Here is a 25,304-nt window from a genome sequence, read left to right as displayed (position 1 = left end):
AGAGGCAGTTCTTTGCTTAGAGGTAGAAAAAAAGGTGCCAAGGTTAGGGAAGATTCTGGTAGCTCCCAAGATTTTGGAGGGTGACCTTTTTTTGTGTCTGCGGTTGCTAGTCTTTCCAAAACAAGACATTGTTCTGAAAATAAAGACTGAAGACTAGTCAAGTCTGGGTGTTAGGGTTTTGAGTTGTTAGTAGAAATCTTGGAAGAGTCATGATGTAAAAAATAACAGAAATTGTAAAACAACAACAGTTAGACCTTAACTCAAATTAAGAAAAGCATTTTGAGCTCCCATCACCTGTTAGATCTAACTTCTTAATAAGGAAATATTTTTGTATTCTTTTTGTTTGTTTTTTAGATAGTGCTAATCCCACTGTGGTGAAGTTAAACCACTATGCATCGTGACTTCAGGCAAGGTGAAGCTTTATTTTAGATGATGACTCACTTTGAACTGGTTTTTAATAAGTGTTCTAGGATGGTGGAAAGATCTGGGTGGAACCATGCTCAATATTTCAAAGTGAGCACTTGAAAATCTATTTCTGCTTCTTAGTAATAGGATCTCTGAGGCGCCAGAATTATTTTCGAACTGGTTCCCTGGTTCTCAGAGGCCCTGCTATCCCAGGTCCGTGGAACCGGCAAGGAATTTGATGTGATTGCTTTTGCACCTGCCATTTGAGGGGAATTGTTTTGGAAGTTACTTAGTCATATAACTAAGAAACATCTAGTGTTTATCCTCTTAAAGATTGGGTTTAATGGCCAAATGGCTTGATTTGACCCTATCTATGGCTCAGAGCTATTTAATTTTTAAAATTCTTGACCACTGTGTTCCTCAATTAAATGACAAATTTAAATCAAACATGTGTGTTTTGTATCTATATTTTGAAGTACTCTGTGATCTCTTTTTATGACTTAATGATTCCAGTCTTGTGCTTTTGTCCTTGGCGTTCCCTTTAGCTCTGCATACATCCCTCCTTTCTTCCTACCTGTCTAAGCTCATCCCCACCTCTTGGGGAACACTTCCCTCTTTAATACCCCATTCTCAGTTGCCTTTGTTTCACTTCTCTGAACACCTATATACAGTGCACGTGTAATTTTTCTTTCCTTAACTTCACTATAAACTGGGTACATTATGTAGTTTGTTTTTTAAAATTCCTTTATGGTTTAAAATATTCTGCACAGAAAAGGCAACTCTGTGGACAAGGAGTGCCCCCTTAGTCCCCTCTTTTCTTTTCAAGAGAAGCAATTAAAAAAAAAAAAAAAACCTTTGTTGTTGTCATTGCTTAAATATTAGCTCTTCTGCTTTTAAATTTTGGTAGCTTATTCAAATTTTCTGAAATACCAAGGAGTCCAATGCAGTAAAGAACAGACAACTTGTGTGAGGGTCTGTGTGGTCCCTCTAGGCTATGAGTTACCAGTTCGCTGGAAAGTCAGTTTCCTAATACACCTTCTACAGAGCACTGGTCCCACTCCCCAGAGACTTTTCTTTTTTTTTCTTTTTCTTTTTTTTTTTTTGCGGTACGCGGGCCTCTCTCTGTTGGGGCCTCTCACTTTTGTGGCCTCTCCCGTTGCAGAGCACAGGCTCCAGATGCGCAGGCTCAGTGGCCATGGCTCACGGGCCCAGCCGCTCTGCGGCATGTGGGATCTTCCCCAGACCGGGGCACGAACCCGTGTCCCCTGCATCGGCAGGTGGACTCTCAACCACTGCGCCACCAGGGAAGCCCCAGAGACTTTTCTTGAAAAGGGGTCTTGGTACAACAAATTAGGAAACACTATTTTATCTCCCACTGGATGATCTCAGTGTACATTAGAATATTATTGGCTCTGAGAAGCTCAGAGTTGTAAAAAAAACAACAACTTAGCATTCCCCAAATGTACTTGACTGTGGAACCTTTTTTGCACATCACATCTCAACATCCTGCAGAACTAGAATTCGGTGGGACATACTTTGGGAAATGCTTCTGTTATGTGTTTCCTCTCTTAGGTAGGCCAAAGAATAAATGTGAAGGCCAATCCCCATGAAATAATAATTTAATCTCCCTAAACACATGATGTGGAAAACAAGTACTGGCTTTGTATTTTAACTCCTCCCAATGCCATAAAATGACAGCTCAGTAAATTTTGGTGTAAGTGGATTGTCTTTTTAAATACTGAGAGTGGGAAGAGGAAGCGTGTGGGCTATCAATGCCTGTCCTTTGAGTGTTGGGTCTGTCCCTTTGTCTTTCTCAGGTCGGTCATTGTGTGCTTGGCGTGTCCCGGTCCCGTCACCATCAACATGCTGCATAATGGATGAGGCTGAAGAGACTTAGGCAGCAGGTGTTCTAGCAATTAAAAAAAGAAAGAACAGAGCTGTTGATTATTGCCAACAGCATTAGTCCTCCATTTCTTCCTTTTACAAACAACAGCTCTCTGTGTCAATCAGCAGCAAAATGGCAACTGTTCTGCTTTAGTAGTTCTACTTAGTACCTTCCGGGCACTGTAGTCAAAACTCCCATTTGGATAGTTTGTGCCCTTATGTTGGAAGTGGGCTGTATTTTTCCCTTTGTTCTCTAAAAGATTGTTACAATCTAGTTAATTGCCCACAAACTTATTAAAAATTATATCATGGTACACTGGAATGGATTGGGGACAATTATTAGCTTTGCTATAATTGTTGGCTGTCCTATAAGGGGGGAAGGAAATATATTTGCAAATTCAGGACTAGAGAGTATACAAGCTTTCAAGAACCTGAGTATACTCCACAGCTAGGAAATATTTAGGACAAAAGTAAGCTTTTTATATTTGATTTTATATGCTTGGGAAAGGCCTATTCATTGGATTATTGTTACTGCTCCAATTTTCAGGAATTTAGTGGAGACCTTTTGCTTTTTCATTCTGATCGTCTACCTATAGCCAGGAATCAGAAACAGCTCTCTGAAAGAACAATAGGTTTATATTATCATAGTAGTTACATCTTTCTATAAGATGTTGATTGTTTATGAACAAGAGTGTATGCAAGTTTAGAAACATTCATATGGTTGTATGGTTTGTTTTCAATTATTTTTTGATAATTCTCCAATGTCATGGGTATTGTCATACATTTAAAACATCACATTTAAGTTAACTGTTAGCCTCATAATATATATGTAATAGAGATTGCGAGTTTGCAGTAGTATTCTGGAGCCAGCTCATATGGCTCAAGAGAGAAGCTTGTGTGCATTTCCTCCTCACTGTGTGTTCAGTGATATCAGGCTGAGCTTGAAATCAACCACAGTGGGAATATTTACGCCATGGAGAGTGGCAAATGCTACACGTCAGGGCTCTTCTCCCCTCCCCACCTCATGAGAACCCATTGTTAAGCATTTAGCAGAATACCATTGGTTCTAGGCCATCTCTCAGGGTGACTTGATTATAAGGAGTTTTAAAAATATAACCAAGGAGAGACTTCCCGTGTGGTCCAGTGGCTAAGACTCCACACTCTCAATGCAGGGGGCCTGGGTTCAATCTCTGGTCAGGGAACTAGATCCCACATGCTGCAACTAAGAGTTCACATGCTGCAACTAAAGACCCACATGCCGCAACTAAGAGTTTGCGTGCTGCAACTAAAGACCCGCACGCTGCAACGAAGACCCCGCATGTCGCAACTAAGACCCGATGCAGCCAAATAAGTAAATGTTTAAAAAAAAAAAAAAAAAAAATATATATATATATATATATATATAACCAAGGACCTCTTAGAATATCTCGTATTCTAACAATAACACAGTTAACTTTTTATACCCTTTTTTCCTTCTTCCTCTCTCTAGACTTTTTGTTAATGAGGTTTTTCAAGATGATGCGTGGGCAGAAGGTCCTGTTGTTGGTTTTGTTTTGTTTTTGATTAACGTGGATCTCACCTACTAGGTTTATAACAAATAGGCTTCTTGTCTTTTCTTTAATTTACCTGTGGTAGTACAGCATTACATTGTTTCCTTATGGTTTTTTGTAGCACTCTGAAAACAGGACTCCTTCCTTATTGATGTGGACCATGTTTATGGAGGAAACAGTGTGTAAGGAGAGATAAACACAGAGTCCGAGTAATGTTCACTCCAGTAGAAACCAAGATGGCGCTGCTTCCTCAGTGGGGGCAGCCGCCACATTGTGGTGTCAGTGAGGCCCAGTGATGAACAGCACTTTAGGGGGCTGGGATTACCACTTGCTGTCTTCATCCCAGAACGGCCAAGAGAACAGATTTCCTGCCATAATACATTATTTGTAAGTCTAAAGAACCAGAGGGAGATAAGTAGGGAAATAGTTTGTTCTGAAATGCCTAACGGTCTCCAATGAGGCATCTTGTCTTCTTTCCTTCTAGTCCCCTTCACTCCCCATTAGCGGATATTTATTTTTCATTCCATAGGGGATCAAGTTGTGTATAAGGTTCTTCCAAGTTGTATTCTTTGGATATGTGTGATGATTTTTTAAATACAGAGGCTGAACTCCAGTGACATCACAGAGATTGTTATGATTTCACCTCCACAGTGCTGAGTGAATTGACAGTATATGGGCAGACATTTGGACATTTCTCTGGATTTGGGGGCTTATATTCTTTTTCCACGTTTTGAGGAAGAGGCACATTGAAGAGACAAGATTGCATAGGCAGTGGGAAGTCAGATCATGATTTATTTTTTTTTTTTTCAGATCATTTTTTACAACTCAACTGACACAGGCGTATTTGGGCAGCATAGCCTTCTGGTTGGGAATGTGGGTCGGGAACCAGACTGCCCAGCTTAGAGTCCCGGCTCTGCCACTTACTGTGTGAAATTGGGCCAATTACTTCATGGTCTATACTTTCGTTTCTTCATCTGGAAAAGAGAGATAATAGTCACACTTCTATCAGGGCCCCTGAGAGCCCATTGAGCACCTTTGTATAAACTCAAAAAGACATCATAGGGTGGACTCTTTGGGCTTGAGTACAGACAGTGGCTTTATGTGAATTAGGAAAACAGGACTCTTTAGCCAGAAGAATTTGTGTAGTTTGACAAAGAGAGCTCAGGCTGGCTTTTAGCCCCAACTTGTCTCCTCGGCTGGGCACCACTGTTGAGGGCACAACCTGTGCAACCAGCTGCGGTAGCTCTGACAACTGCACCAGGGAACTGAGGAGTAAGCGAGTTAATTAAGGTTCCATAAAAGATGCTGTTACGATTATCATCAAAACTTCAAGGTGAGAGCCTAGGGTGGAACAGGGTTCAGAGAATCTGTAGATTTGTGCAAAGTTATCTTAAAGGAGTGGAGTGATTTGCTGGAAACCCTTGGTTATTAGAGAACTGTGGCTTGAACCCAGTTGTCTGGACTTTCAGCTTCCTACCAGTCCTGACTAGGTGTCTTTAGATAACCATGTGATTCAAACCACTGATAGAAGATGGGGGGAAGGGGCACTGTGGCCATTCCTGACCCCAAGTGTCTGCCTAGAGCCATTCAAATGGTAAAATCTCAGAAGATGATGTGTCCTTTATTTTCCAAAGCCTAGCAGTACATTGGCTCCTTTGATACTCAAATGTTTGTTTTAAAATATATTATGCCTAGAGGGGTGGGATAAGGAGCATGGGAGGGAGAGAGACGCAAGAGGGAAGAGATATGGGGATATATGTATAGGTATAGCTGATTCACTTTGTTTTAAAGCAGAAACTAACACACCATTGTAAAGCAATTATACTCCAATAAAGATGTTAAAAAATATATATAGATATATATTATGCAGGGCTTCCCTGGTGGCACAGTGGTTAAGAATCTGCCTGCCAGTGCAGGGGACACAGGTTCGAGCCCTGGTCCGGGAAGATCCCACATGCTGTGGAGCAGCTAAGCCCGTGCACCACAACTACTGAGCCTATGCTCTAGAGCCCACAAGCTGCAACTACTGAGCCTGGGTGCCACAACTACTGAAGCCCGCGCATCTAGAGCCTGTGCTCCTCAACAAGAAAAGCCACCCAATGAGAAGCCCGCACGCCGCAACGAAGAGTAGCCCCTGCTCCCCACAACTAGAGAAGCCCGCACACAATGAAGACCCAATGCAACCAAAAATAAATAAATAAAAAAAAATAAATTTAAAAATAATATATATATATATCATGCAGTAAGCATGTGTGGATCCCAGTCACCATTTTTTAAATTGAAGTATAGTTGATTTGCAATACTGTGTTAGTTTCTGGTGTACAGCAAGGTGATTCAGTTTTACATATATATATATTTTTTTCTGACTCTTTTCCATTATAGGTTATTACAAGATGTTGAATATAGTTCCCTGTGCTATTCAGTAATTCCTTGTTGTTTATCTATTTTATATATAGTGGTGTGTATCTGTTATCCCATACTGCTAATTTATTCCTCCCTCACCTTTCCCTTTTGGTAAACATAAGTTTGTTTTCTATGTCTGTGAGTCTGTTTCTGTTTTGTAAATAAGTTCATCTGTATTTTTTAGCTTCCACATATAAATGTTATCATATAATATTTGTCTTTGTCTATCTGGCTTACTTCACTCAGTATGATAATCTCTAGGTTTATCCATGTTGCCACAAATGGCAATATTTCATTCTTTTTATGGCTGATATTCTGTTGTGTGTGTGTGTGTGTGTGTGTGTGTGTCACATCTTCTTTATCTATTCATCTGTTGATGGACACTTGGGTTGCTTCCATGTCTTGGCTACTGTAAATAGTGCTTCTGTGAACATTGGGGTGCATGATGTATCTTTTCAAATTAGAGTTTTTGTCTTTTCTGGATAAATGTCCAGGAGTAGGATTGCTGGATCATACGGTAACTCTATTTTTAGTTTTTTTTTAAGGAACCTCCATACTGTTTCTCCATATTGCCAGCCACCATTTTAATAGACCTGAGGAATATTATTAGTTGGAGGTGTATTTCTATTACATTGGAATGAAAAACCTTTTACAAGTAGTATTTTCTCACTACGAAGACTTTTCTGAGTTAAATCAAATGGAAAATGGCTTTTGTTACTAACAAAAGAAAAAAAAAAGAGGTTAAACCACTATGGAAGTCAACCTCTATTTCTCCAGTCCTCCCTTTAAAATCTTTTTAATTGTAAAGTATAACACAATGACAGAAACCACATAAATTCACAGCTTAGTTAATTATTTAAGGTGGACAGTCTTGGAATCACTGTCTCAAGAAGTAGATTCAAATCAAGAAGTAGAATTTTATCACCCTGGAAGCCCATCCTGGGCTCCCTCCCATTGATATTTCCTTCCCTCCTTCTAAAAGTCACTTCTCATTTTATGTTGATCACTTCCTGGCTTTTCTTCTTAGTTGTGTTGCCCAAGTCATACCTATGACTTTTAAAAGGACAGGCTGTTTAAAATGTGATCATCCTATCTGTATAATGAGCATTTCACCATGTTTTATTTTCCTTTGATAATCTAATAACTTGTTTGGGCGAATTCTAGTAGTTTTCTAACTTGACTTCGATGTGTTTTAAAATAACAAGTAGTGGTGAAACACAACAGTTTTGTGGTTACTTTGGATTCTTAGCTAAAAATTATTAGGTTATTAGAATATCAAATGGTGAAATTGATCAGTTCTTCAGACAGTTCTACAACTGTCACAGGACTGTGTGTACTTGGCAGAGCCTCTAGTTCCCATTCTTTGCCCCAAATCAGGAAGCCAAGGGGCTTGACCCCTCTTTCCTTCCCATCCTCAGTACTAACGTCATGTTGATTTGATGACTGGCAAGAGCCATTTCTGTGTAGTGAGAAGAAGAGAGAGTGGGTTGAATATAAATGAAATGACTGATAGTGAACCATTGAAAACAAATATGAAAAAGCACTCCTAGTAACAAATGAGGTGGCACCAGACAAGTTTTTGACTTGATTTCTTTCCCTGGACTGCTGAATGACTTTCAGCTGTAGCTCCAGACAACATTTTATTATGAATATTTTGAAACATGAGAGAGAGAGAGAGAGAGAGACAGAGAGAGAGAGACAGAGAGAGAGGCAGGAAGAAAGGTAGGTTGGTTCAAAGAGGCCATATACCCACCACCTAGTGTCAATAATTGTTAACATTTTCTCTATTTACTTCTAACACAAACACATGCACACATACTCCTAATATCTTTTCAACCTTTTCAAAATAAATTACAGACATCAGACCCCTTTCCCTGTAACTACTTTAGTGTGCATCTCCAAGCTATGAGGACATTCTTCTACATAACAACCGTGCCATTGTCACTCTTCATAAAGTGAAGTAATGCCCTGATATTATCAAATGACCAGTATATGTTCAGATTTCCCCAATCGTGCCCAAAATATCACCTGTAAATCTGCTTTTAAACTAGGATTTCACTAAGATGCGTGCAATGAATTGGTTTTCATGTCCCTTAAGTCTCTTATTTAAGGTAACGAGCCTCCCCTTTTCTTCACGACATTGGCTTTTTGAAGGTCAATTTTCTTATGAAATGTGTCATGTTTCTGGATTTGCCCAGTTGTCTCCTCATGGTCTCACTAAATCCGGACCATGGGTATAGGAGTCTGTTACATCGTGTGATTTTGTACCCAGCACTCACAAGCCCAGAGCCATCTGTGAAGCAGCAGATCTGCCTCAGCCATACTCACTTTCTCTTGAGCGGTATTTCTTTTTTTTTTTTTTGCGGTGCGCGGGCCTCTCACTGTTGTGGCCTCTCCCGTTGCGGAGCACAGGCTCCGGACGCGCAGGCTCAGCGGCCATGGCTCATGGGCCCAGCCACTGCGCGGCATGTGGGATCTTCTCGGACCGGGGCACGAACCCCCCGTCCTCCGCATCGGCAGACGGACTCTCAACCACTGCGCCACCAGAGAAGCCCTTGAGCGGTATTTCTGAACAGAAATTGCAACCGCCTGATCTAGACACTCCAGCATGGATTTTTTTCTTCTCCTTAGATATGAAGCTCGAGGAAAGAAAGTAATAGAGTTTCCAATCAGTAGTAAATGTCCTATTAGATGGTTTCTACTCATGATTTCTAACCTCTAACAACCTTGTAAAACAGGTTCCTACAACTGTCTTTTAAAGATGACGGAGCAGGCTCAGAGAAACGAAGCCATTTGTCCAGCGTCACGTAGCTCTGAAGCGTCACACCTGAAATTTGGACCCTGATTTGCCTAATTCAGAGGTTTTTTATATCCCTGTGCTGAGGACTAGATGACAGTTCCATACACTGATTTGTCAAAATTAACCATGAATTGAAGTATTTATTTAAGGAGCAACACGATACCCAGGTAAAAATCACACTGTGGCTGAAGCCTAGCTCTGCTTCTTATAGTAGAGACAGCACACATAGCCCAGAAGCACTTTACTAGCCCATTTTCTTTCGGGACTCATTCTTTTTCTTTGCTCTCAAATCAATTGCTAATACTTTATGTTGTGTTAAAGCTCATGAGTTGTTTGTCTTTCTTTGCAGTATCTGTTCTGTCTCTTTAGAAGGTAAGGATAGCCTAAGTGTGCAAACACACTTACTGCTAAACCCACTCATATGTTCCTGGACTGACCCATTTCCTGTGTCTAGAGCATGCAATGGCTAGATCAGAGGATTTAATGCTCCCAGCATGCTTTGGAGCATTTCTTGTATTCTTAATTAGATTTTTTTTAGCAGAGTCTGTCAATCTGTGGCTATAAACAGCGCCTTCTGGGTTTCTGATGACATGATGAAAATATAAATGGATTCTGCAGATTGCATTTTATTATCCTGAACATTAAACACTCAGAGCTAGTGCTGGAGAGGATCATGGTCTGATAATGTTGATTAAATAACCTCAGGCCTGGACTTCTATGCTGTTTCTTTGCCAACCCAAACTGAATAGATGTAAGGAGCTATTGTTTTCTTCTTTTACTTATTTATTTATTATTTTTTTTACATCTTTATTGGAGTATAATTGCTTTACAATGGTGTGTTAGTTTCTGCTTTATAACAAAGTGAATCAGTTATACATATACATATGTTCCCATATCTCTTCCCTCTTGTGTCTCCCTCCCTCCCACCCTCCCTATCCCACCCCTCTAGGTGGTCACAAAGCACCGAGCTGATCTCCCTGTGCTATGTGGCTGCTTCCCATTAGCTAGCTATTTTACGTTTGGTAGCATATATATGTCCATGCCACTCTCTCACTTTGCCACAGCTTACCCTTCCCCCTCCCCATATCCTCAAGTCCATTCTCTAGTAGGTCTGTGTCTTTAGTCCTGTCTTACCCCTAGGTTCTTCATGACATATTTTTTCTTAAATTCCATATATATGTGTTAGCATATGGTATTTGTCTTTCTCTTTCTGACTTACTTCACTCTGTATGACAGTCTCTAGATCCATCCACATCTCAACAAATGACCCGATTTCGTTCCTTTTCATGGCTGAGTATATTCCATTCTATATATGTACCACATCTTCTTTATCCATTCGTCTGTTGATGAGCATTTAGGTTGCTTGCATGACCTGGCTATTGTAAATAGTGCTGCAATGAACATTGAGGTGCGTGTGTCATTTTGAATTATGGTTTTCTCTGGGTATATGCCCAGTACTGGGATTGCTGGATCATATGGTAATTCTATTTTTAGTTTTTTAAGGAACCTCCATAATGATATCCATAGTGGCTGTATCAATTTACATTCCCCCCAACAGTGCAAGAGGGTTCCCTTTTCTCCACACCCTCTCCAGCATTTGTTGTTTGCAGATTTTCTGATGATGCCCATTCTAACTGGTGTGAGGTGATACATCATTGTAGTTTTGATTTGCATTTCTCTAATAATTAGTGATGTTGAGCAGCTTTTCATGGGCTTCTTGGCCATCTGTATGTCTTCGTTGGAGAAATGTCTATTTAGGTCTTCTGCCCATTTTTGGATTGGGTTGTTTGTTTTTTTGATATTGAGCTGCATGAGCTATTTATATATTTTGTAGATTAATCCTTTGTCTGTTGATTCATTTACAAATATTTTCTCCCATTTTGAGGGTTGTCTTTTCATCTTGTTTATGGTTTCCTTTGCTGTGCAAAAGCTTTTAAGTTTCATTAGGTCCCATTTGTTTGATTTTATTTCCATTTCTCTATGAGGTGGATCAAAAAAGATCTTGCTATGATTTCTGTGAGAGAGTGTTCTTCCTATGTTTTCCTCTAAGAGTTTTATAGCGTCCGGTCTTACATTTAGGTCTCTAATCCATTTTGAGTTTATTTTTGTGTATGGTGTTAGGGAGTGTTCTAATTTCATTCTTTTCCATGTAGCTGTCCAGTTTTCCCAGCACCACTTATTGAAGAGACTGTCTTTTCTCCATTGTATATCCTGGCAGCCTTTGTCATAGATTAGTTGACCATAGATGCATGGGTTTATCTCTGGGCTTTCTATCTTGTTCCATTGATCTATGTTTCTGGTTTTGTGCCAGTACCATATTGTCTTGATTACTGTAGCTTTGTAGTATAGTCTGAAGTCAGGGAGTCTGATTCCTCCAGCTCTGTTTTTTTCCCTCAAGACTGCTTTGGCTATTCGGGGTCTTTTGTGTCTCCATACAAATTTTAAGATTTTTTTGTTCCAGTTCTGTAAAAAATGCCATTGGTAATTTGATAGGGATTTCATTGAATCTGTAGATTGCTTTGGGTAGTATAGTCATTTTCACAATATTGATTCTTCCAATCCAACAGCATGGTATATCTCTCCATCTGTTGGTATCATCTTTAATTTCTTTCATCAGTGTCTTGTAGTTTTCTGCATACAGGTCTTTTGTCTCCCTAGATAGGTTTATTCCTAGGTATTTTATTCTTTTTGTTTCAATGGTAAATGGGAGTGTTGCCTTAATTTCTCTTTCAGATTTTTCATCATTAGTGTATAGGAATGCAAGAGATTTCTGTGCATTAATTTTGTATCCTGCTACTTTACCAAATTCGTTGATTAGCTCTAGTAGTTTTCTGGTGGCACCTTTAGGATTCTCTATGTATAGTATCATGTCATCTGCAAACAGTGACAGTTTTAATTCTTCTTTTCCAATTTGGATTCCTTTTATTTATTTTTCTTCTCTGACTGCCATGGCTAGGACTTCCAAAACTATGTTGAATAATAGTGGTGAGAGTGGACATTCTTGTCCTGTTCCTGATCTTAGAGGAAACGCTTTCAGTTTTTCACCATTGAGAATGATGTTTGCTTTGGGTTTGTCATATATGGCCTTTATTATGTTGAGGTAGGTTCCCTCTATGCCCACTTTCTGGAGAGTTTTTATCATAAATGGATGTTGAATTTTGTCAAAAGCTTTTTCTGCATCTATTGACATGATCATATGGTTTTTATTCTTCAATTTGTTAATATGGTTTATCATATTGATTAATTTACATATATTGAAGAATCCTTGCATCCCTGGGATAAATCCCACTTGATCATGGTGTATGATCCTTTTAATGTGTTGTTGGATTCTGTTTGCTAGTATTTTGTTGAGGATTTTTGCATCTACATTCATCAGTGATATTGGTCTGTAATTTTCTTTTTTTGTAGTATCTTTGTCTGGTTTTGGTATCAGGGTGATTGTGGACTCATAGAATGAGTTTGGGAGTGTTCCTTCCTCCCCAATTTTTTGGAAGAGTTTGAGAAAGATGGGTGTTAGCTCTTCTCTAAATGTTTGATAGAATTCACCTGTGAAGCCATCTGGTCCTGGACTTTTGTTTGTTGGAACAAATCCCAGTTTCAATTTCATTACTTGTGATTGGTCTGTTCATATTTTCTATTTCTTCCAGGTTCAGTCTTGGAAGGTTATACCTTTCTAAGAATTTGTCCATTTCTCCCATGTTGTCCATTTTATTGGCATAGGGTTGCTTGTAGTAGTCTCTTAGGATGCTTTGTATTTCTGCAGTGTCTGTTGTAAATTTTCCTTTTTCATTTCTAATTTTATTGATTTGAGTCCTCTCACTCTTTTTCTTGATGAGTCTGGCTAATGGTTTATCAATTTTGTTGATCTTCTCAAAGAACCACCTTTTAGTTTTATTGATCTTTGCTATTGTTTTCTTTGTTTCTATTTCATTTATTTCTGCTCTGATCTTTATGATTTCTTTCCTTCTGCTAACTTTGGGTTTTGTTTGTTCTTCTTTCTCTAGTTCCTTTAGGTGTAAGGTTAGATTGTTTATTTGAGATTTTTCTTGTTTCTTGAGGTAGGCTTGTATAGCTATTAAATTCCCTCTTAGAACTGCTTTTGCTGCATTCTATAGGTTTTGGATTGTCGTGTTTTCATTGTCATTTGTCTCTAGGTATTTTTTGATTTCCTCTTTGATTTCTTCAGTGATCTCTTGGTTATTTAATAACGTATTGTTTAGCCTCCATGTGTTTGTGTTTTTTACGTTTTTCCCCCTGTAATTCATTTCTAATTTCATAGCATTGTGGGCAGAAGAGATGCTTGATATGATTTCAATTTTCTTAAATTTACTGTGGCTTTATTTGTGACCCAAGATGTGATCTATCCTGGAGAATGTTCCGTGTGCACTTGAGAAGAAAGTGTAATATGCTGTTTCTGGATGGAATGTCCTATAAATATCAATTAAATCTATCTGGTCTATTGTGTCATTTAAAGCTTCTGTTTCCTTATTTATTTTCATTTTGGATGATCTGTCCATTGGTGTAAGTGAGGTGTTAAAGTACCCCACTATTATTGTGTTACTGTCGATTTCCCCTTTTATGGCTGTTAGCATTTGCCTTATGTATTGAGGTGCTCCTGTGTTGGGTGCATATATATTTACAATTGTTATATCTTCTTCTTGGATTGATCCTTTGATCATGATGCAGTGTCCTTCCTTGTCTCTTGTAACATTCTTTATTTTAAAGTCTATTTTATCTGATATGAGAATTGCTACTCCACCTTTCTTTTGATTTCCATTTTCATGGAATATCTTTTTCCATCCCCTCACTTTCAGTCTGTATGTGTCCCTAGGTCTGAAGTGGGTCTCTTGTAGACAGCATATATATGGGTCTTGTTTTTGTATCCATTCAGCCGGTCTATGTCTTTTGATTGGAGCATTTAATCCATTTACATTTAAGGTAGTTATCGATATGTATGTTCCTATTACCATTTTCTTAATTGTTTTGGGTTTGGTATTGTAGGTCTTTTCCTTCTCTTGTTTCTTGCCTAGAGAAGTTTCTTTAGCATTTGTTGTAAAGCTGGTTTGGTGGTGCTGAATTCTCTTAGCTTTTGCTTGTCTGTAAAACTTTTGATTTCTCCATCGAATCTGAATGAGATCCTTGCTGGGTAGAGTAATCTTGGTTTTAGGTTCTTCCCTTTCATCACTTTAAGTATATCATGCCACTGCCTTCTGGCTTGTAGAGTTTCTGCTGAGAAATCAACTGTTAACCTTATGGGAGTTCCTTTGTATGTTATTTGTCATTTTTCCCTTATTGCTTTCAATAATTTTTCTTTGTCTTTAATTTTTGCCAGTTTGATTACTATGTGTCTCGGTGTGTTTCTCCTTGGGTGTATCCTGTATGGGACTCTCTGCACTTCCTGGACTTAGGTGGCTATTTCCTTTCCCATGTTAGGGAAGTTTTCAACTGTAATCTCTTCAAAGATTTTCTCGGGTCCTTTCTCTCTCTCTTCTCCTCCTGGAACCCCTATAATGTGAATGTTGTTGCATTTAATGTTGTCCCAGAGGTCTCTTAGGCTGTCTTCATTTCTTTTCATTCTTTTTTCTTTATTCTGTTCCGCAGCAGTGAATTCCACCATTCTGTCTTCCGGGTCACTTATCCGTTCTTCTGCCTCGCTTATTCTGCTATTGATTCCTTCTAGTGTAGTTTTCATTTTAGTTAGTGTATCGTTCATCTCTGTTTGTTTGTTCTTTAATTCTTCTAGGTCTTTGTTAAACATTTCTTGCATCTTCTCGATCTTTGCCTCCATTCTTTTTCTGAGGTCCTGGATCATCTTCACTATCATTATTCTGAATTCTTTTTCTGGAAGGTTGCCTATCTTCACTTCATTTAGTTGTTTTTCTGGGGTTTTATCTTGTTCCTTCATCTGGTACCTAGCCCTCTGCCTTTTCATCTTGTCTGTCTTTCTGTGAATGTGGTTTTTGTTTCACAGGCTGCAGGACTGTAGTTCTTCTTGCTTCTGCTGTCTGCCCTCTGGTGTATCTGTTTTTTTAAACTATTATCCTTTATGCCTTCACAGTCCAAAGTCCATCTCTGGACCCAGGTTGGAGTTGTAACAGCCTGTGCTGGCAATGGATTGGATCCTGTGGCTAATGAGCTTGCGGAAAACCAAGAACACAGCTTTCTGGGCCAGTTGGGAAGTTCAGAATGCTGGGAAGTTCAAGATGAAGATGCCAGCTGATTGGTCTCTAGTGAGAGCACCCTTCCTAGCTTGCAGACAGCTGCCTCCTTCCTGTATTCTTTTCCACAGAATTTTGATTTGATTTTTCTAGCAGCCCTATTAAGGAGACAGAAATAGCAGTGGATCTATTTGTCAATAAATGTGAAAAATAAGAGCAATTCTCTTCTGCTTTATTTTACAATTTAGGTTTAAAAAGAAATACTCTTTTTGTTAAATAAGTCAAATATTATCAAAAGAGAAGTGAGCATAATGAACTACAAATAATTTTCTCTGGTGAATTAAAGAGGTGTGATTTTCATTGACTGTTGGTAGGAGGAAATCAAACCTTCTAAAAAGTGTACCTGTTTTTGTACAACAATTTAGGGAAAATGTCCATGTCTTTCAAAGGTTGAGTCAAAATATAGTAAATTTAGTATTTTTTCTATTTCTTGAATGCAGGGACCATTATTTTGCCAGCCAATAGAATTGCTTCTTAAGATCATTATAATAGGATTTTGAACATTTATTTTTTTATTTTTAATTTTTTTTAATTGTAACTTTAAAAAATTTACTTATTTATTTATTTATTTTGGCTGTGACGGGTCTTAGTTGTGGCATGCAGGATCTTCGTTGTGGCACGTGGGAAGAGACGACACCTTGATTAGCAGGCTGACTTTGGACTATTAAATCGACTCTACTTGAAATTTTTTAGTGGCCATGCATCACATGCAAGATAATTTTAAATAGTACATGGGAATTTTAGGTGGTTCATGGGCCACCAATATTTTCTTATAATCTTAATAGTTCTGTTACCTTCTATTTATGGTAGGAGCTTAGATATCTGCTTTCCTCCCATCTGTGAGTTTTCTGCATGCAGTGGCCATGTCTCATTTGTGTTTCTATCTCAGCCCTGCTTATTATCTTCGCCCAGTAAATGGAGAGGTACCTGACTTAACTTAGCCAGAAATTCTGTAATAAATGTAACTAAATGAGCTTCGGTTCTCAATGTTAGCACCATCTGCACTAGAATATAATACTTCTAACAAAAATGTAAAGACCTGAAAAAAATGTTTTTAAAACTTTCTGATCACTTCTCACTGAATGGAGGTAGTTTTATAGAGAATATTAGTAACGTTTTGAGAATATAAATCAGGACTAATAAATTCACAAAAGAAAACGTTATGCTGTTCTAAGTCTGTGGTTAAAACTTTAGCTTTATAAAGACTTTCTTTAATTCCTTTCTTAATATTTTATTTTGTGGAAAAAGCTAGATATTTGCAAACTGTAAGGAACTATGTTTTATCTATTTTCTCACCTTTCCTCAGATAAGAATGAGAGGATATTAACAAAGGAATTTTTTTGAGGTGGTATGTTATATTGGCTTGTGGATTGCCTTTCTAGTGGGAATGGTAATGAGGATGTCTTATAATAGAAGTTGAACTCTGATTTACAAGGAAGAGTTGGGACTGCTTAGTTTCCTTGGGCTGCTCTTCAAAAAAAAAAAAAGAAAAAGAAAAAACCTTGTTTGGTTTTTCTGATGGTTAAAGTAATATGTATTAACTGGAGAAAGTTTTAGAAAAAGAGGGAAACTCTAAAAGAAGAAAATAAAGATCACAGCTGATTCCCACCATGGTGTTGACATATTTCCCCTGTGTGTGTGTCTCTGAGTGTGTGTATGTGTGTTATCTGTTTTATAATGTCTTTCATTTTGGAATCACAGTAATGCTGCCCTAATAAAATGAACTGGGAAGTATTCTTTCCTCTTCAATTGTCTAGAAGAGTTTGTGTAGAATTGCATTACTTCTTTCTTAAATATTTGCTGTAATTCACCAGGTAAGCCTTCTGGGCCTGGCGTTTTCTTTTGGGAAGGTTATCTATTTCTTTGTTGAGTGAACTATGGATGCTTGTGTCAAAAATTTTATTCAATTCATCTAAGTTGGTGAACTTATTGTCACAGATTTATTTATATTTCTTTGTTATCCTTTTAATGTATGTAGAATCTGTAATGATATAATGTCATTCCTTGTATTGGTAATTTGTGTCTTTCTTTTTTGGCTAAAAACCAAAGGTTATCAAATTTATTAGCTAAAGGTTTATCAGTTTTGTTGATCTCATATAAAGAGTTTTTTTAACATCGTTATTGGAGTATAAATGCTTTACAATGTTGTATTACTTTCTGCTGTATAACAAAGTGAATCAGCTATATGTATATATATATATCCCCATACCCCCTCCCTCTTGTGTCTCCCTCTCACCCTCCCTATCCCACCCCTCTAAGTGGTCACAAAACACTGAGCTGATCTCCCTGTGCTATGTAGCTGCTTCCCACTAGCTATCTATTTTACATTTGGTAGTGTATATATGTCAGTGCTACTCTCTCATTTTGTCTCAGCTTACCCTTCCACCTCCCTGTGTCCTCAAGTCCATTCTCTACATCTGCATCTTTATTCCTGTCCTGCCCCTAAGTTCATCAGAACAATTTTTTTTTAGATCCATATATATGTGTCAGCATACGATATTTGTCTTTATCTTTCTGACTTACTTCACTCTGTCTGACAGACTCTAGGTCCATCCACCTCACTACAAATAACTCAATTTCGTTTCTTTTTATGGCCACATCTTCTTTATCCATTTATCAGTAGACGGACACTTAGGTTGCTTCCATGTCCTGGCTATTGTAAATAGTGCTGCAATGAACATTGTGGTACATGACTCTTTTTGAATTATGGTTTTCTCAGGGTATATGCTCAGTAGTGGGATTGCTGGGTCATATGGTAGCTCTATTTTTAGTTTTTTAAGGAACCTCCGTAATGTTATCCATAGTGGCTGTATCAATTTACATTCCCACCAACAGTGCAAGAGGGTTCCCTTTTCTCCACACCCTTTCCAGCATTTATTGTTGGTAGAGTTTTTGATGATGGCCATTCTGACTGGTGTGAGGTGATACCTCATTATACTTTTGATTTGCATTTCCCTACTGATTAGTGATGTTGAACATCCTTTCATGTGTTTGTCAGCAATCTGTGTATCTCCTCTGGAGAAATGTCTATTTAGTTCTCCGCCCATTTTTGGATTGGGTTGTTTGTTTTTGTGATATTGAGCTGCATGAGCTGCTTATATATCTTGGAGATTAATCCTTTGTCAGTTGCTTCATTTGCAAATATTTTCTCCCATTCTGAGGGTTGTCTTTTTGTCTTGTTTATGTTTTCCTGTGCTGTGCAAAAGATTTTAAGTTTCATTAGGTCCCATTTGTTAATTTTTGTTTTTATTTCCATTTCTCTAGGAGGTGGGTCAAAAAGGATCTTGCTGTGATTTATGTCATAGAGTGTTCTACCTATGTTTTCCTCTAAGAGTTTTATAGTGTCTGTCCTCACATTTAGGTCCTTTATCCATTTTGAGTTTATTTTTGTGTATGGGATTAGGAAGTGTTCTAATTTCATACTTTCACATGTAGCTGTCCAGTTTTCCCAGCACCACTTATTGAAGAGACTGTCTTTTCTCCAATGTATATTCCTGCCTCCTTTATGAAAGATAAGGTGACCATATGTGCATAGGTTATCTCTGGGCTTTCTATCCTATTCCATTGATCTGTATTTCTGTTTTTGTGCCAGTACCATACTGTCTTGATTACTGTAGCTTTGTAGTATAGTCTGAAGTCAGGGAGCCTGATTCCTCCATCTCCGTTTTTCTTTCTCAACATTGCTTTGGCTTTTTGGGGTCTTTTGTGTTTCCATACAAATTGTGCAATTTTTTGTTCTAGTTCTATGAAAAATGCCACTGGTAGTTTGATAGGGATTACATTGAATCTGTAGATTGCTTTGGGTAGTATAGTTATTTTCACAATGTTGATTCTTCCAATCCAAGAACATGGTATATCTCTCCATCTGTTTGTATTATCTTTAATTTCTTTCATCAGTGTCTTATAATTTTCTGTGTACAGGTCTTTTGTCTCCTTAGGTAGGCTTATTCTTAGGTATTTTATTCTTTTTGTTGCAGTGATAAGTGGGAGTGTTTCCTTAATTTTTCTTTCAGGTTTTTCATCATTAGTGTATAGGAATGCAAGAGATTTCTGTGCATTAATTTTGTATCCTGCTACTTTACCAAATTCATTGATTAGCTCTAGTAGTTTTCTGGTAGCATCTTTAGGATTCTCTATGTATAATGTCATGCCATCTCAACACAGTGACAGTTTTACTTCTTCTTTCCTGATTTGTATTCCTTTTATTTCTTTTTCTTCTCTGATTGCCATGGCTAAAACTTCCAAAACTATGTTGAATAGGGCTTCCCTGGTGGCACAGTGGTTGAGAGTCCACCTGCCGATGCAGGGGACATGGGTTCATGCCCCGGTCCGGGATGATCCCACATGCCACGGAGCGGCTAGGCCCGTGAGCCATGGCCGCTGGGCCTGCGCGTCCGGAGCCTGTGCTCCGCAACGGGAGAGGACACAACAGTGAGAGGCCCGCGTACTGCAAAAAAAAAAAAAAGATAAAAAACAGCTGTGTTGAATAATAGTGGTGACAGTGGGCAACCTTGTCTTGTTCCTGATCTTAGTGGAAATGGTTTCAGTTTTTCACCATTGAGAACGATGTTGGCTGTGGGTTTGTCATATATAGCCTTTATTATGTTGAGGTAAGTTCCCTCTGTGTCTACTTTCTGGAGGGTTTTTATCATAAATGTGTGTTGAATTTTGTCAAAAGCGTTTTCTGCATCTATTGACATGATCATGTGGTTTTTCTCCTTCAGTTTGTTAATACGGTTTATCACATTGATTGATTTGCATATATTGAAGAAACCTTGCATTCCTGCGATAAAGCCCAGTTGATCATGTTGTATGATCCTTTTCATGTGCTGTTGGATTCTGTTTGCTAGTATTCTGTTGAGGATTTTTGCATCTCTGTTCATCAATGATATTGGCCTGTAGTTTTCATTGTTTGTGGCATCTTTGTCTGGTTTTGGTATCAGGGTGATGGTGGCCTTGTAGAATGAGTTTAGGAGTGTTCCTTCCTCTGCTATATTTTGGAAGAGTTTGAGCAGGATAGATGTTAGCTCTTCTCTACATGTTTGATGGAATCCACCTGTGAAGCCATCTGGTCCTGGGCTTTTGTTTGTTGGAAGATTTTTAATCACAGTTTCAATTTCAGTGCTTGTGATTGGTCTGGTTATATTTTCTATTTCTTCATGGTTCTGTCTTGGAAGGTTGTGCTTTTCTAAGAATTTGTCCATTTCTTCCAGGTTGTCCATTTTATTGGCATATAGTTGTTCATTGTAATCTCTCATGACCCTTTGTATTTATTCAGTGTCAGTTTTTACTTCTTTTTCATTTCTAATTCTGTTGATTTGTGTCTTCTCCCTTTTTTTCTTGATGAGTCTGGCTAATGGTTTATCAATTTTGTTTGTCTTCTCAAAGAACCAGCTTTTAGTTTTCTTCAGCTTTGCTATCATTTCCTTCATTTATTTTTCATTTATTTCTGATCTGATCTTTATGATTTCTTGCCTTCTGCTAACTTTGGGGTTTTTTTGTTCTTCTTTCTCTAATTGCTTTAAGTGTAAGTTTAGGTTGTTTATTTGAGATTTTTCTTGTTTCTCTCTTTTTTTTTTTTTTTTTTGCGGTACACAGGCCTCTCACTGTTGCGGCCTCTCCCATTGTGGAGCACAGGCTCCGGACGCACAGGCTCAGCGGCCATGGCTCACAGGCCTAGCCGCTCCACGACATGCGGGATCTTCCTGGATTGGGGCATGAACCCTCGTCCCCTGCATTGGCAGGTGGACTCTCAACCACAGTGCCACCAGGGAAGCCCTAGATTTTTCTTGTTTCTTGAGGTAGGATTGTATTGCTGTAAACTTCCCTTTTAGAACTGCTTTTGCTGCATCCCATAGGTTTTGGATCATCGTGTTTTCATTGTCATTTGTCTTTAGGTATTTTTTGATTTCCTCTTTGATTTCTTCAGTGATCTCTCGGTTATTCAGCAGTGTATTGTTTAGCCTCCATGTGTTTGTATTTTTTTGCAATATTTTTTTCCTGTAATTGATATCTAGTCTCATAGCGTTGTGGTTGGAAAAGATACTTGATAAAATTTCAATTTTCTTAAATTTACCAAGGCTTGATTTGTGACCCAGGGTATGATCTATCCTGGAAAATGTTCCATGAGCACTTCAGAAGAAAATGTATACTGTTGTTTTTGGATGGAATGTCCTATAAATATCAATTAAGTCCATCCTGTCTAATGTGTCATTTAAAGCTTGTGTTTCCTTATTTATTTCCATTTTGGGTGATCTGTCCATTGGTGAAAGTGGGGTGTTAAAGTCCCCTACTATGATTATGTTACTGTCGATTTCCCCTTTTAAGGCTGTTAGCATTTGCCTTATGTATTGAGGTGCTCCTATGTTGCGTGCATAAATATTTACAATTGTTGTATCTTCTTCTTGGATTGATCCCTTGATCATTATGTAGTGTCCTTCTTTGTCTCTTGTAACATTCTTTATTTTAAAGTCTATTTTATCTGATATGAGAATTGCTACTCCACCTTTCTTTTGATTTCCATTTTCATGGAATATCTTTTTCCATCCCCTCACTTTCAGTCTGTATGTGTCCCTAGGGCTGAAGTGGGTCTCTTGTAGACAGCATGTATATGGATCTTGTTTTTGTATCCATTCAGCCGGTCTATGTCTTTTGATTGGAGCATTTAATCCATTTACATTTAAGGTAGTTATCAATATGTATGTTCCTATTACCATTTTCTTAATTGTTTTGGGTTTGGTATTGTAGGTCTTTTCCTTCTCTTGTGCTTCTTGCCTAGAGAAGTTTCTTTAGCATTTGTTGTAAGGCTGGTTTGGTGGTGCTGAATTCTCTTAGCTTTTGCTTGTCTGTAAAGCTTTTAATTTCTCTTTTGAGTCTGAATGAGATACTTGCTGGGTAGAGTAGTCTTGGTTGTAGGTTTTTCACTTTTGTCACTTTAAATATGTCCTGCCACTCCCTTCTGGTTTGCAGAGTTTCTGCTGAAAGATCAGCTGTTAACCTTATGGGGATTCCCTTGTATGTTATTTGTTGCTTTTCCCCTGCTGCTTTTAATATTTTTTCTTTGTATTTAATTTTTGATAGTTTGATTAATATGTGTCTTGGCGTGTTTCTCCTTGGATTTATCCTGTATGGGACTCTCTGTGCTTCCTGGACTTGATTGACTATTTCCTTTCCCATGTTAGGGAAGTTTTCAACTATAATCTCTTCAAATATTTTCTCATACCCTTTCTTTTTCTCTTCTTCTTCTGGGACCCCTATAATTCGAATGTTGGTGCATTTAATGTTGTCCCAGAGGTCTCTGAGACTGTCCTCAACTCTTTTCATTCTTTTTTCTTTATTTTGCTCTGCTGTAGTTATTTCCACTATTTTATCTTCCATGTCACTTATCTGTTCTTCTGCCTCAGTTATTCTGCTATTGATTCCTTCTAGAGAATTTTAAATTTCATGTATTGTGTTGTTCATCATTGTTTGTTTGCTCTTTAGTTCTTCTAGGTCCTTGTTAAACATTCCTTGTATTTTCTCCATTCTATTTCCAAGATTTTGGATCATCTTTACTATAATTACTCTGAATTCTTTTTCAGGTAGACTGCCTATTTCCTTTTCATTTGTTTGGTCTGGTGGATTTTTACCTTGCTCCTTCATCTGCTGCATTTTTCTGTCTTCTCATTTTGTTTAACTTACTGTGTTTGGCGTCTCCTTTTTTGCAGGCTGCAGGTTTGTAGTTCCCATTGTTTTTGGTGTCTGTCCCCCGTGGGTGAGTTTGGTTCAGTGGCTTGTGAGGGCTTCCTGGTAGAGGAGACTGGTGCCTGTGTTCTGGTAGGTTGGGCTGGATCTTGTCTTTCTGATGGACAGGACCATGTCTGGTGGTGTGTTTTGGGGTGTCTGTGAACTTAGTATGATTTTAGGCAGCCTATCTGCTAATGGGTAGGGGTGTGTTCTTGCTAGTTTTTTGGCATGGGGTGTTCAGCACTGGAGCTTCCTGGCTGTTGGGTGGAGGAGCTGGGTCTTAGCATTGAGATGGAGATCTCTGGGAGAGCTCTCACTGATTGATATTACTTGGGACCATGAGGTCTCTGGTGGTCCAATGTCCTGAACTCAGCTCTCCCACCTCAGAGGCTCAGGCCTAACACCAGGCTGGAGCACCAAGACTCTGTCAGCCACACGGCTTACAGGAGTTTTCACATCCACCTGTAGTCAGAGCCAGGGATGGCCCAGGAGCACTCCAGTTGGCTGGCATCTTCCCCCTGGGCCTCAGCACCTGGGGTCTCTTGCTGACAACTCCACTCTTCCCAGGAACCAGAGGTCAGGTGGGCACCTGTGGACTCAAGCAGAGCTTCTGGGGCTGGAAGGAAGATCCTACAGCCTTCACTATGAGATCTGGCCCAGGGGCTCCACAGAGACTCCGAGAAACCCTCCATGGGTCCCCATCAACTCCTCATCCCTCCAGCAAGGAGCCCTGGGATCCTCTTGACAACAACTATTAACCATGGCTGTGAACTGCAGCAGTTTCCGGTCCTAAATAGCTTTTGATTTCATTGATTTTTTTTCTCTGTCAGTCTTTGGTTTTCTGCTTGATTGATTTCAACTCTTATAAATTCTTCTTTTTTCTGATTAATTTGGGCTTAATTTTCTTAAGGTTAGAGCAGAAATCATTGATATGAGATCTTTTTTCTGATATATAGGTGTTTGGTGCCATATATTTCCCCCATATACTGTTTTAGCATCTTTCCATACATTTTTATATTGCCATATTCTTTCACTACGAAATACATTCTAATTTCTTTTGATTTCTTCTTTGATCAATGGGTTGTTTAGAATTGTATTACTTGGGGTTAGGGATTTTTTTCATAGACATTTCTGTTGTTAATTTCTAATTTAATTCCATTGTGGTCAGATAGCTTTCTTTTTATGTATTAAATTCTTTTAAGTTTGTGGGGACTAGTTTTCTGACCCAGAAACTGGTCTATTTTAATAAATGTTCATTGTGAACTTAAGAATAATGTTCATTCTGCTGTTGTAGGGTGGAATATTCTAGAAATGTCAATTAAGTCAATTTGGTTGATAGTGTTATTCAAGCCTTCTTTATCCTTATTGATTTTCTATCTGCTTATTCTATCAGTTATCAAAGAGAGATATTAAATCTCTGACTCTAGTTGTGAATTTGTCTATTTCTCCTTGCAGATCTATCTGATTTGGCTTATGTATCTTGAAGCTTTAAAAAAAAAAAACCAATTAGGTGTAAAAGTGTTTAGAATTATTTTCCTGATGACCTAAACCCTTTGTTTTAAGATGACTTTCTCTGTCCCTGGTATTATTCTTTATTGTAGAAGTTAATAAAACCACTTTAGCTTTCTTTTGATTAGTGTTAGCATGGTATATCTTATTATATTCCATTTTTACCTATTCGTATCTTTGTATTTAAAGTGCATTGCTTGTAGGCATCACATAGTTGGGTCTTGCTTTTTTAATCCAATCTGATGATCTCTTTAGTTTAATTGGGGATATTTACACCATTTATGTTTAATGCTTTGATGGACATGGTTAGGTTTAAGTCTATAATATTGCTATTTGATTTCTATTTATTCCACCTATTCTGTATTCCCTTTTACTTTTTTCCTTTTTATGGTTAGAGTATCTTTTTTATAATTCCATTTAATCTCCTTTCTTGGCTTATTAGCTATATTTTAAAATTTTGCTATTTTAGAGGTTGCTTTAGGATTTATAGCATGCATATTTACTTGGCATATTGTAGATGCTCAATAAATATTTACTGAATGAAAAAATGAATGCCCTGGTGCCCAGACCAAAGGGCTGCTGAGAGCCAGAGGCATCAAGAAAGGCCATCAGTACTGTGTTTTTATCAGACACAGCACAGTTCATTCTTTGTCAGCTTTTATTTTCCTTTTTCACACCATGTTAGTATGGATATTGGCTTTTCTCCATCCAGTCTTGACGTTAGTCTCTCAAGGTTAGGGGGTCTGTGTCCTCCTTTCCTCTGCCCCCTTAATGTTTTAACAAATAGATACTTTACCCTTAGGTGGTGCT

At 38.3% G+C, this 25,304-nt stretch overlaps 1 protein-coding gene across 8 annotated transcripts in view; it reads left to right on the top strand.

Annotated features, from left to right (window-relative positions):
• LIMCH1 (LIM and calponin homology domains 1) overlaps positions 1-25,304 on the top strand; it is a 340,048-nt gene that overhangs the window by 112,620 nt on the left and 202,124 nt on the right. The gene's annotated exons all lie outside the window — the stretch shown is intronic.

This window comes from Mesoplodon bidens (assembly GCF_964165515.1).
Source record: "Mesoplodon bidens genome assembly, chromosome: 1".
Taxonomy (NCBI): Eukaryota; Metazoa; Chordata; class Mammalia; order Artiodactyla; family Ziphiidae; genus Mesoplodon; species Mesoplodon bidens.
This window is presented reverse-complemented; position numbering and strand designations above follow the sequence as displayed.